This window comes from Pipra filicauda, unplaced genomic scaffold (assembly GCF_003945595.2).
Source record: "Pipra filicauda isolate LSUMZ 115617 unplaced genomic scaffold, ASM394559v2 scaffold805_size115273_pilon, whole genome shotgun sequence".
NCBI lineage: Eukaryota > Metazoa > Chordata > Aves > Passeriformes > Pipridae > Pipra > Pipra filicauda.
The window spans coordinates 71,538-83,729 of record NW_024104982.1 but is presented as its reverse complement, the minus strand read 5'-3'; the positions used below and the strand labels follow the sequence as shown (position 1 = coordinate 83,729).

Here is a 12,192-nt window from a genome sequence, read left to right as displayed (position 1 = left end):
GGATCCAGCTCCAGGATCGCTCAGACTGTGATTCCTGCTGGGATGAGAGTGGGGAAAGGAGTCACCATGTCCCTGTTCCCATCCCAGGGGATGGATCTGGCTGTGGAGCCCAGGGAGAGTAGGAACTGCTCCGGATTCCCACCTGATCCTGCTCTGTCCATCCCACCCCAATCCCACTCCACAATCCAGCCCTGATCCCAGTCCCCAATTCCACCTGAGCCCACTCTGGAATCCTGCCCTGAGCTGGAATCCCCTTCCAATCCCGCTCCAGCCATTAGGCCCCCATTCCCCTCTGGAATCCCGGCATCCATCCTGGGATCCCTGCCCAGAGGATCTGGATCCACACACGCTGCTGGGACTCACTGGTGGGCGCGGGGTTGTATCCATTCCCCTCCCTCTTCCCTATGGAAAGAAAGTGGGATCAGCACCCGTGGCACAGGATCCCCGGAATGCTGCCGGGCGGATCCGTGCCCCTTCCCGACCCCCATCCCGGGAGTTACCAGATCGGAGCTTCCAGACACCGACTCCCACGAGGCCGATGATGATGATGATGGCAGCGATGAGGGACACAGTGTCCTAGTTAGAACAGCTGGGACCGATTCCTCACTGGATGGGTGTAGCCCAAAACTGTGGATTCTCTGGCCTTCCATGCCATTTTCCCAGGAACTGTTGTCAGGAGAGGCCTGCGAGGTGGGGGGGATGTCCTGAGCACCCTCCTACCCTTTTATGGACCGAGCATCTTCATAGCCTTTTATGGAATTCCCCGCTCTGAGGGAAGAACTAAGTATCCTTTTATGGAATTGCCCGCTGTGAGGGGAGGACTGGGCATTCCTGCCTGAACTGGAGAATATATAAACCTGGAGTTTCAGAACCTTTTTACCACTCGAGGGATCCAGAGGAGGACTGCAGCTCACCGCTCTCAACCAGCCTGAGACCACCCCCCTCAACTGGACTGCAACCACCACTTTTGACCAGACTGCAACAGCTCTCCCACCAGCAGGTTTTTCCCTCTCTCTTTAACTTTGGACTCGGGGGGGGCCCAAGGAACAGCACTTTGTTCATGGCCCAGGGTGCTGGGTTCTACATTTGGGTTTTGTGGATTAAAACCAATTACTTGTCTGTATAATCAGACTTATTGGGCAAGGGGGGCCCAAGGGGGGCCCAAGGGGGGCCCAATGGGGGCTGGGCCAGGGGGGGAAGGGCTGCAGGGGGCGGATCCCGGAGGAGGAAACCCGCCAAAAGCGGCGGCCCAGCCGAGGGAGGAGCCGAGCAGGAGCACAAAGAAGAGCAGCCCAAAGGTCCCGGAGAGGGGGAAGGCCTTGGAGTGTGGAGAGGAGGGGGGGCCTTGAGGCGGGGTGGGAGCCGAGAGCGCCAAGAGGTTTGCGAGGGTGGGAGGCGAGAGAGGAGGGCCGGCCGGCCCCGGGAGGCAGAGTGGGGAGAAGTGAGCCCTGGGACCCCCCTGGCAACACTCAAGGGGACCCCGGAGAGTGGGAACCCCCCAGAGCCGCGGGACCCCCGGAAGCCTGGAGAAGGGGGACCCCCAATGCAGGCAGAAGTGTCATCAGGCCAGACAGGGGGGACCCCCCTAACCCCAGAGAGCAGAGAGGGGGAACTCCTGGGAGGGGTTTTTGGGGGGTTTTTATGGGCATAAGTTGCCCGGTGAGTCCTAGAGCTGGACTTGGGCAGGAGGAACCCCAAAGGCAACGCGCTCACCCCTTGTTTTCCCCCCCAGCAGGATTTCTGCTTCCCAAAGCTTGGGCGGATGGAGGAGGAGGCTGCGAGGAAGAGGAAGATGCCGCGGGCCCCCCAGGCAGGTGAGGAGGAAGTCAGTGCCCCTCTGGGTCGGTCTTTTGTCTTTTGTGGCCGTCCTGCCGGGGCCGGAGTTGGGGGGATGTCCTTGGGCTTCCCTGTGGGCCGGAGGCAAATCCCCTGCGTGTCCTTGTTGCTTCCTGCCCCAGGCCCCGAGGTGAGGCCGGAGAGCGCGGAGGACAAATCCCGGCGGCAGAGCCTGGTGGGAGAGGCCGTTTTGAAGGGCTCCCCGGCGCAGGAAGGCAGCGGGGAGGAAAAGGGCCGGAGATGCCCCCGCAGGAGAGGCTCCAAAGCCAGCCCAGGGGGCTGTGAGGAGGAAAGAGCCAGCGTGTGCCGGGAAGGCGGCCGGAGCTTGAGGCGGAGCTGCGAGCTGGTGGTCCCTGAGCAGCCTCCCAGCAGGGAGAAGCCCTTCAGGTGTTTGGAATGTGGGAAGAGCTTCAGCAGGAGCACCAACCTCCTGAGGCACCAGCTCATCCACACTGGGGAACGGCCCTACACGTGTGGGGAGTGTGGGAAGAGCTTCAATCAGAGCTCCATCCTCCACAGACACCGTCGCATCCACAGTGGGGAACGGCCCTACACATGTGGGGAGTGTGGGAAGAGCTTCAGTCAGAGCTCCCACCTGCTCCAACACCAGATGATCCACAGTGGGGAAGGCCCTACACGTGTGCGGAGTGTGGGAAGAGCTTCAGGGACAGCTCCAGCCTTTGCAAACACCGTTGCATCCACACCAGGGAATGACCCTACAAGTGCTTGGAATATGGGAAGAGCTTCAGCACAAGCCCCAAGCTGCTCAACCACCAGCACATCCACACTGGGGAACAGCCCTACACGTGTAGGGAATGTGGGACAGCTCCACCCTCTACACCCACCGTCACCTCCACATCAGGGAGAGGCCCTTCCACTGTGGGGAGTGTGGGAAGAGCTTCAGGCAGAGCTCTTCCTTGACCTCCCACCCACGGACCCACCAGTAATGGAAGCCCCGAGTGCCCCGACTGCGGGAAGAGCTTCGGCCGCTGCTCCAACTCCATCAGCCATGGGAGGACCCGCGTTGGATGATCCACAGGGACCCCCGTTGGGCACAGACCTGGTGTGCTGGTTTTAAGGTAAACCAGCAGGGGAAATGACAGTGGTGACATCACGGGGACATCAATGACATCACAGGGACAGCGGTGACATCACAGGGACATTGGTGACATCACAGGGACAGTGGTGACATCACGGGGACATCAATGACATCACAGGGACATCGGTGACATCACGGGGACAGCGGTGACATCACAGGGAAATTGGTGACATCATGGGGACATCGGTGACATCACAGGGGCAGTGATGACATCACAGGGACATCGATGACATCACAGGGACATCGATGACATCACAGGGACAGCGGTGACATCACAGGGACAGTGGTGACATCACCGAGGGTTAATTTTATTGTGAAAATCTCCTGTTTTGGGCAATAAATTCTGACTATTCCTTCGGCATCTGGCAGTTCCTCCCTGGGAACCAGGAATGGGAATGGGGACAGGGGGAATGGGAATGGGGACACCTGGAATGGGAATGGGAACACATGGAATGGGAATGGGAACATTGGGAGCAGACTGGGAACAACAGGAATGAGAATGGAGACATCAGGAACTGGGAATGGGGGCACCTGGATTGGGAATGGGGACACCAGGGAGAAGGATGGAGACACTGGGAGCAGGTTAGGGACACCAGGAATGAGAATAGGGGCACCAGGAATTGGAATGGAGACACCAGGAACTGGGATGGGAACACCTGGAATGGGATGGGAACAACTAGAATGGGATGGGAACACCTGGAACAGGAATGCAAACCCGTGGAATGGGAATGGGAACACCCGGGCCCGGGCTGTGTCCCTGGTGAAACAGGAGGCCAGGCCCAAAAGAGTTCACGAAGAAATTTGGGCCTGCTAACAAGCTCCCAACAGCCAAGACCATCTGTGCTCGTTCTGTTCTACTGACTGGAGCAAAGCTTCAGAGAATAGTACAGGAACATGTCCTAGGCCTAGAGGGGATAAATTAGAGAGACAGCAGGATCAGGGAGACATTGGAAGAGGAGGAATAGGCCGGGAGCCAGGGCTTTTTCCAAGCTTCAGGGAGCGGGTCAAGAACAATGGAAGAGAAGGAAGGTCAAGCTGAGGAAGAGGAGTTGAAGCCCCCAGAGCCATGGAGGAAGAGTGCAAGTCCCCTCAGGATTGAGGGCCCAGAGAAGCACCACCCCAAGCCCCGCCTGAGCTCCACCTATACTCCGCCTGTTCTTAATATGCAGAGAGAGATGTTGGAATCACTTGAATATGCATTTAATCCCAGCTGAAGATTGTATAAAAATGCTGATTTTGTGTGAAGCCTTGGAGCAAGTTTGTCCAGCGCGAGCTGGCTTGCTCCCAACGTTGAAGAAACAAATACCTGGCTGCTTAAAGAGAAAAAAGTCTCTGAGCAGTTTCTCGGACCGATTTTTGGGATTCAGCGCCCAGTCAGTGCCAGGATGATCCCAGTCACTCCTGGTCTCTCCCAGTTGCTCCCAGTTTCCTCCATGTGATCCCACTCATTCCCAGTTGCCCCCAGAAGCTTCCAGCATGATCCCAGTTGCTCACAGCCACTTCCAGTCATCCCCAGTGCACTCCCAGTTGCTCCCAGGATGATCCCAATCCCCTCCTGCATGATCCCACTCACTCCTGGTATGATCCCAGTATGACCCCAGTCACCCTCAGTGTGGTCTCAGTTGCTCCCAGCATGGGCCAAACTTCTCCCACTGTGATCCCAGTATGATCCCTGTTGTCCCCATCATGGTCCCAGTTGCTCCCAGTTGCCCTTAGCACAGATCCAGTCACTCCAAGTATGATCCCAGTCTTCCTTCCTGACAGTTCCAGTCAATCCCAGTTGCTTCTATTGTAGATCCAGTCACTCACAGTTCCTTCCAGTTGCCCCCAGCCTGGTCCTAATTCCCCTTCACGTAGTCCCAGTCACTCCCAGTATGGTCCCAGTCACCCTCACCATGGTTGCAGACACTCCCAGTATATCCTAGTAGAGCCCTCAGCATGCTCGTAGTCCTTCCCAGTCACTCCCAGATGCCCCAGTAACATTCCTGTTTCCACCAGTATGATCCCAGTGACTCCAAGGCCCTCCCACTATATCCTGTGTGGCCTCCAGTTGCTCCCAGTAGCCCTCAGTGTGGTCCCAGTTGCTCCCAGTATGATCCCTGTTGCCCCATTTCTGGTCCTGGAGGGTCCCAGTGTGCTCAGATCCTGCTCCCGGGGGGTCCTGCTGGGTCCCAGTCCTGGTCCCGGTGTATCCAGGTGTCCTGATCCATTCCAGTCTGTCCCAGCCCATCTCAGTCCATTCCAGTCCATCCCAGACAGTCCCATTCATCCCAGTCCATCCCAGTCCATCCCAGTCCATCCCAGTCCGTCCCAGTCCATCCCAGTCCGTCCCAGTCTGTCCCAGTCCATCCCAGTCCATCCCAGTCCCTTCCCAGCAGCCGCCACCGTTTCCCGGGTCCTGCCCCCCCGCCCCCCCAAGATGCTGACGGGGGTCGGGGCTCCGTCTTTGCCTTCGTCTCCCTGGGCCTGCCTGGAATGAAGGGGCCGCTGGGACACTGCGGGACCTCCTGAAATCAAAGGAACCCTGGGAGAATTTGGGTACTCCTGGAATCAAGGCACAATTGGGACACTGCAGGGCCCCATGGAAAAAAAGGAACCTTGTGACACTGCGGAATTCATGAAATCCAGGGGCCTTTGTGACAGGGGGGCCTCATGGAACCAAAGGAAGCCTGAGGTGTTTCAGAAGGTCATGGAATCAAGGGGCCACTGGGACACTGCAGGGCCTCTGGCAATTAAAGGAACACTGGGACACTGGGGCAGGACATCCCCCCTGCAATGGCCCCAAGACAATGCCCCATTTGCAAAGGGGTCAGTGCTGAGCTGAGAGGGGGCCGGGACAAGGCAGGAGATGTTGGACCCCAGACTGGTTTCACCCCAAATGAAGCCCCTGATGGTGAGGGAAGCCCTGGAGTCCAAGGACTGTCAGTCCATGGGTTTCTACCAGAAAGGGCCAGTCCCCTTTGCCAGGGGCAGGTTCTTCCAACAGAACCCTTCTTGGGGGGTGTGGAGATTCCTGCCTTGGCTGGGGACCCCCCAAGGTCACTGCTGGAGGTTGAGAGCAGAGATCTCCCCACGAGCTCTGCCCACAACCCACCCCGACACCGCCCCAAAACACCCACCGGGGACCCCCAACAGCCCCCCGGCACACAGCCCCGCACAAGGGCCGCCTGTGCCCGAGCCAACAAAACGCCCCCACAGCCGGGGGGACACCAGAGGCTGCCCCGGGGCAACGAGAGCAGGGAGCGGATCGGGCCCCGCACACGTGGCCGGGCTCTTGGGTCAGCCGGCCGGGATCGGCAACCAACAGCACGGCCCCGACCGCCGGGGAGGGGAGAAAAACAAGGGGTGAGCGCGTTGCCTTGGGAGTTTCTCCTGCCCAAGTCCATCCCTAGAACGCACAGGGCATCTTGTGCTCACAAAAACTCCCGGAACACAAAGATTCAGCCCAAAACCCCCTCCTAGAATTCACCAGCTCTCCTCTCTGGGGTTAGGGGGGGTCCCCCCTGTCTGGTCTGACGGCACTTCTGCCTGCATTGGGGGTCTCCTCTCTCCGGGCTGCCGGGGGTCCCGCGGCTCCAGGGGGTTCCCACTCTCCGGGGTCCCCTTGAGTGTTGCCAGGGGGGTCCCAGGGCTCACTTCTCCCCACTCTGCCTCCCGGGGCCGGCCGGCCCTCCTCTCTCGCCTCGCAAACCTCTTGGCGCTCTCGGCTCCCACCCCGCCTCAAGGCCCCCCCTCCTCTCCACACTCCAAGGCCTTCCCCCTCTCCGGGACCCCCGCTTAAGGGGCCCGGCGCTCCCTCTCTGCTCCCCCCCCTCCAGCATTCCGGGGGTCCCCCAGCTCCGGGATCGTCCCTCTCTGCTCTCCCCACTCCGCGGCTACCGGGGTTCCCCCCCGGCTCTCACGGGGGCCCCCAAACCGCTCTCGCCCCCCCCGCCATTGCCGAGCCACCGCCAGGACCTTTGGGCTGCTCTTCTTTGTGCTCCCGCTCAGCTCCTCCCTCGGCTGGGCCGCCGCTTTTGGCGGGTTTCCTCCTCCGGGATCCACCCCCTGCAGCCCTTCCCCCCCTGGCCCAGCCCCCTTGCGCCCCCCATGGACCCCCCTTTCCCAAAAAGTCTGATTTTACAGACAAGCAATTGGTTTTAATCCACAAAACCCAAATGTAGAACCCAGCACCCTGGGCCATGAACAAAGTCCTGTTCCTTGCCCCCCCCCCGAGTCCAAAGTAAAGGGAGAGGAGAAAAAAACCTGCTGGTGGGAGAGCTGTTGCAGTCGGTCCAAAGTGGTGGTTGCAGTCCAGTTGAGGGGGGTGGTCTCAGGTTGGTTGAGAGCGGTGAGCTGCAGTCCTCCTCTGGATCCCACGAGTGGGAAAAAAGTTCTGAAACTCCAGGTTTATATATTCTCCAGTTCAGGCAGGAATGCCCAGTCCTCCCCTCAGAGCAGGGAATTCCATAAAAGGATGCTTAGTTCTTCCCTCAGAACGGGCAATTCCATAAAAGGTTATGAGGATGCTCAGTCCATAAAAGGCTATGAGGGTGCTCAGGACATCCCCCCCACCTCGCAGGCCTCTCCTGACAACAGTTCCTGGGAAAATGGCATGGAAGGCCAGAGAATCCACAGTTTTGGGTACACCCATCCAGTGAGGAATCGGTCCCAGTTGTTCTAACTAGGACACTGTGTCCGTCATCGCTGCCATCATCATCATCATCGGCCTCCTGGGAGTCGGTGTCTGGAAGCTCCGATCCGGTAACTCCCGGGATGGGGGTCGGGAAGGGGCACAGATCCGCCCGGCAGCATTCCGGGGATCCTGTGCCACGGGTGCTGATCCCACTTTCTTTCCATAGGGAAGAGGGAGGGGAATGGATACGACCCCGCGCCCACCAGTGAGTCCCAGCAGCGTGTGTGGATCCAGATCCTCTGGGCAGGGATCCCAGGATGGATGCCGGGATTCCAGAGGGGAATGGGGGCCTAATGGCTGGAGTGGGATTGGAAGGGGATTCCAGCTCAGGGCAGGATTCCAGAGTGGGATCAGGTGGAATTGTGGACTGGGATCAGGGCTGGATTCTGGAGTGGGATTGGGGTGGGATGGATGGAGTGGGATTGGGGTGGGATGGACAGAGCAGGATCAGGAGGGATTCCGGAGCAGTTCCTACTCTCCCTGGGCTCCACAGCCAGATCCATCCCCTGGGATGGGAACAGGGACATGGTGACTCCTTTCCCCTCTCTCATCCCAGCAGGAATCACGGCCTGAGTGATCCCGGAGCTGGATCCACCCCTTCCCTCTCCCTGCGGAAAGGCAGGAGCTGCTGGCAGAGCTCATCCCGCTGCTCCCACCCAGCCCGGCCCCCCTGCGGCTCTTCCCGATGGATCAACTTCCTGCTTTTTCCCGTGTGAAACCCAGGACCACAATTATTCCTGAGGCTTTAATTTGGGTGTGAAAATCTCCTGCTTTGGGCAATAAATCCTGGCTCCCTCCTCCGGCATCCGGCAGTTCCTCTGTGGGAACCAGGAATAGGAATGGGGACAGGGGGGACTGGGATGGGGACATTGGGGACAGGGATGGGGACACTGGGAGCAGGTTGGGGACAGCAGGAATGGGCATGGGAACTCCAGGAATGGGAATGGGGACATTGGGAGCAGGTTGGAGTCACCAGGAATGGGAATTGGGACACCGGGAATGGGAATGGGGACATGGGAGACCAGGATAGGGATAGTGGGGACAGGAACGGGGACACTGGGAGCAGGTTGGCACAGCAGGAAGCGGGAATGGGGAGAGGGATGGGAACCCCAGGAATGGGAATGGGGAGAGGGAGGGGAACCCCAGGAATGGGAATGGGGACAGGGATGGGAACCCCAGGAATGGGAATGGGGACAGGGATGGGAATGGGGAGAGGGATGGGAACCCCAGGAATGGGAATGGGGACAGGGATGGGAACGTGTCTCTCCAGGAGTTGGTTCAATACAAAGGTCGGTCCCTGGCTCGAGGCCACGGGAAGCCCCTTCTTTGGGAATGTCTGGGAAGCAGGTGTCAGAGGTTTGAAAAGAGGTGTTGGAATTGTTTCCCAGTGTCCCCCCATTGCCATCTGTGTCTCCCGGGATGGGGTGGGTTGGAGCGGAGCCGCAGGCGCTGGGCAGGGGCAGTGGGGGGAGGGCGGCTCTCGGGGACACCGCGGTGGCCGCGGGGAGGGCGGGGGGTCCTTTGTTCGGGGGCTTTTGGGGTTTGTCCGGGACCGGACAGAGCGGGAGCTGGTTTTGGCCACCTTGTTCTCTTTTCCTGAGAGGAAGTTTTTTCCCCCAGGACACCTCGTGGAGAGCGACCGAGAGAGAGAGAGAGAGAGAGAGAGAGAGAGAGAGAGAGAGAGAGAGAGAGAGAGAGAGAGAGAGAGAGAGAGCCCGACCCATCTGGGAGCGAGGTGTTCTGCTTTGGGGACTGCCCCTGGGAAAAGGGACTCCTTCACTGCTGGCTGCGAGCACACGGGGCTGCGAGAGCTTTGAACTGCCGGGACAGTTTCTCCCCCCCACCTGGGGATTTGGGACTTTGTTTGGTTTCTTCTGAAAGGTTTTGGTTGCACCATTTGTTGTTTATTCAGATTTTGGTAATAAAAAGCTGTTTCTTTTCCTTTTCCACACTTCCACCTAAAGTCTCTTAATTTCTAAGTTGGAATCTTGTTAAACTAAGACCCAGTGCCCTCAGGGGGAGGAGGAGGAAAGGAGACCAAGAGGTGCTGTGGCCACTCAAAGTGCAGAGGAACAACCTGTGCCAGTAGCAGTTGCCCCTCTACAGAAGAAATCCAAGACCAAATCAGCTCAGTTAGTGAGGGATGAAGGGGAAGCAGAGCCCTCAGAACAGGAGCAAGAGGCAGGGCCAGAGATAATCACCAGATCCCCATCCCCAGATGAGCTGTGAGACATGTGAAAAGATTTCAGGCTCCAGCTGGGAGAGCCCCTGCTGACCTGGCTGCTCCAATGCTGGGATATCATGGCCCAGCATATGGAACTAGGTGGGAGTGCAGCCAAGCAACTGGGATCCCTGTCCTGGGATGTTGGGATTGACCAGGGGACTGAGAAGAGGACAGAGAGGGGATGAGAGCCGGGTACAGGCTTGAGAATTGCCAGGAGGGCTTTTGAAAGGAGCGTAGGGGAAAGGGATGTCTAAGAACAAGTCCCTCAGGAGAGGGAAGCAGAGAGGCTGAGTTTTGACCCCAGCACAAAGGTGTGCAGGGCAGAGAAGAGAATATGCCCACATAAGATTCTTGTGCGCCCGTCTTTGCAGTTCTGACAGGCACTTCTTGTCACAGCCTGTCCTCTCCATTCCAGAATAGGCCCTAGTAAACAAAGAACCAACACCCCACACCACAGTGCAGACCAACCCATGTGCTTTGGGCCCTTTTGTTGTCCTATCCATTCTGGCCTATCCTCTCCATTCCCCAATGGTCTCTGGAAACCAAAGAACCAAGCCCCCACCATGTGACAGTTCAACCCCATCCGTGTGCCAAGGGCTCCTTTGTGGTGTCACAGCCTGTCCTCTCCATTCCGGAATGGGCCCTGGCATCCAAAGAACCAACGCCCTACAACCCCAGAGGGAAGCCCCACCTTTGTGCCATGGGCCCTCTTGTGATGTCACAGCCTATCCCCTCCATTCCAGAATGGCTGCTGGAAACCAAAAAACCAGTGTCTCACAGCCCCCAGTGCAGCCCAACCCCTGTGCCATGGGCCCCTTTGGGATGTCACAGCCTGTCCTCTCCATTCTGGAACAGCCCCTGGAAACCAAAGAACCAACACCTCACACCCCCACAGTGCAGCCCCACCTGTCTGCCACGGGACTCTTTGGGATGTCACGGCCTTTCCCCCAGGAAAGAAAGCCTGGAACCTTCAGGTTTCAGATGCAGTTGGGGGGCCACCCTGGGAACTCCATGGGCAGCAAGAGCTTTCTGTGCTGGCCCTTTTTGTCTGGCAGGAATCTTCAGCTGTGTTCAGTTTGGGCAGTCAGACTGGCAATTTCAGCTCAGGGCTCCTGCAAGTGAACGACAGCCCTTCCCTCCAGGAAAGAAACCCCTTACCCTCGGTCTCTTCTCCTGTGCCTTAAAACACAACCTGCAGGGGAGCTTTCTGGGATCTCTTCTCTTGGGAATTGGGAAGACAGACCCGCTCCCATGTTTAACACCTCAGGCAAAACCACCCTTTGAACACCTTTCCCAACCCTCCCCAACCTTTCCCAAAGCCCAGATTTTACAGGTGTCCTGTAATTATGGCCCAATCTCACCCAAGCCCACAAACCAGGACAGAAACCTCTCAGCCTCACGCTGCGTCCTTCCCAGTGCTGTGCCTTATGTGCAGGCAAAAGGCCTTAAAATCAAGGACCCAAAATTCATGGCCTGTTCTTTTTCCCAGAAAAGAAGGCGTGGTGAACTCTCCAGACCAGGGAATTGGAAGATCTCCCCAAAACTCCTTTGGTACACGCTGCAGGGCCAACGATTCCTCTGCTCTGCCCTGTCGGCGCTGCTTTGTCTCATCTGGGTCCCCAGAAACTGTCAGTGAAAGCCGGGGAATAAAATCTCTGAGCAGTTGGTTGGGTTCCAGAGGTGACCCTACTTCATTCAGCGCTGAAGGGACACAGCAATTGCTCTCTAACACCTGTACAGCAGTTCTCAAAACTTTTAACTATTTCGGCATTTTAGCAGACAAAAGAATTCCTGTCCCTTGGCTTACCAGTTCTCTGCAGGAATTCTAATTCTCTCTTCTATTGGCTCTTGATTTCTCACTTTGCATGATACTTAGTCCACAATTTTTTGTCCTTTTCTTGTCTTTTCCCTAGATAGGGAGAGCCTCAGTAACTGTCTGTGTTAGTTTTGTCTTTGTCTCTGGTTTCTCTAAGGGTCTTTGTGGTTTAGAAATTCTGCCTTCTTGGTGTCCAGGTCTCAAAAAGAGATTTCTCTGCCAGGTCTCTGACCACTGAAAGATGGCAGGCCTTAAACTTTTACTTTGTTTTTCTAACAAAAGGCCATGGCCCAGAACTTGTCCATCATCCATTGTCTATTGCCCCCATTCAATCTCCTGCCAGCAGTTTCTCCCCACTGCTGGGTGGGCTCCTTTGTCAAGCACTAGAACTTGTTGGGTAACAGGCCCAGTCCTGTTGCCTATTTTTCGTGGGGATGTGCAGGAGGGCATTGAGTCTTCCAGGAGCAAATTGGCAGAGGCCCCCAAGCTGGCTTGCAGTGTGGATGTGCTGGAGGGCAGGAAGGCTGTGCAGAGGGACCTGG

At 57.6% G+C, this 12,192-nt stretch overlaps 1 long non-coding RNA gene across 2 annotated transcripts; it reads left to right on the top strand.

Annotated features, from left to right (window-relative positions):
• Positions 1 to 7,591: 7,591 nt before the first annotated feature.
• LOC113989211 lies at positions 7,592 to 8,412 on the top strand. Of its 2 annotated transcripts, none has more exons than XR_005566798.1 (3): positions 7,592 to 7,678; positions 7,777 to 7,815; positions 8,167 to 8,412. It is a non-coding gene; the product is annotated as an uncharacterized LOC113989211 (long non-coding RNA). The 2 variants fall into 2 exon arrangements; XR_003541172.2 differs by having other exon boundaries at positions 8,170 to 8,206.
• Positions 8,413 to 12,192: the final 3,780 nt, after the last annotated feature.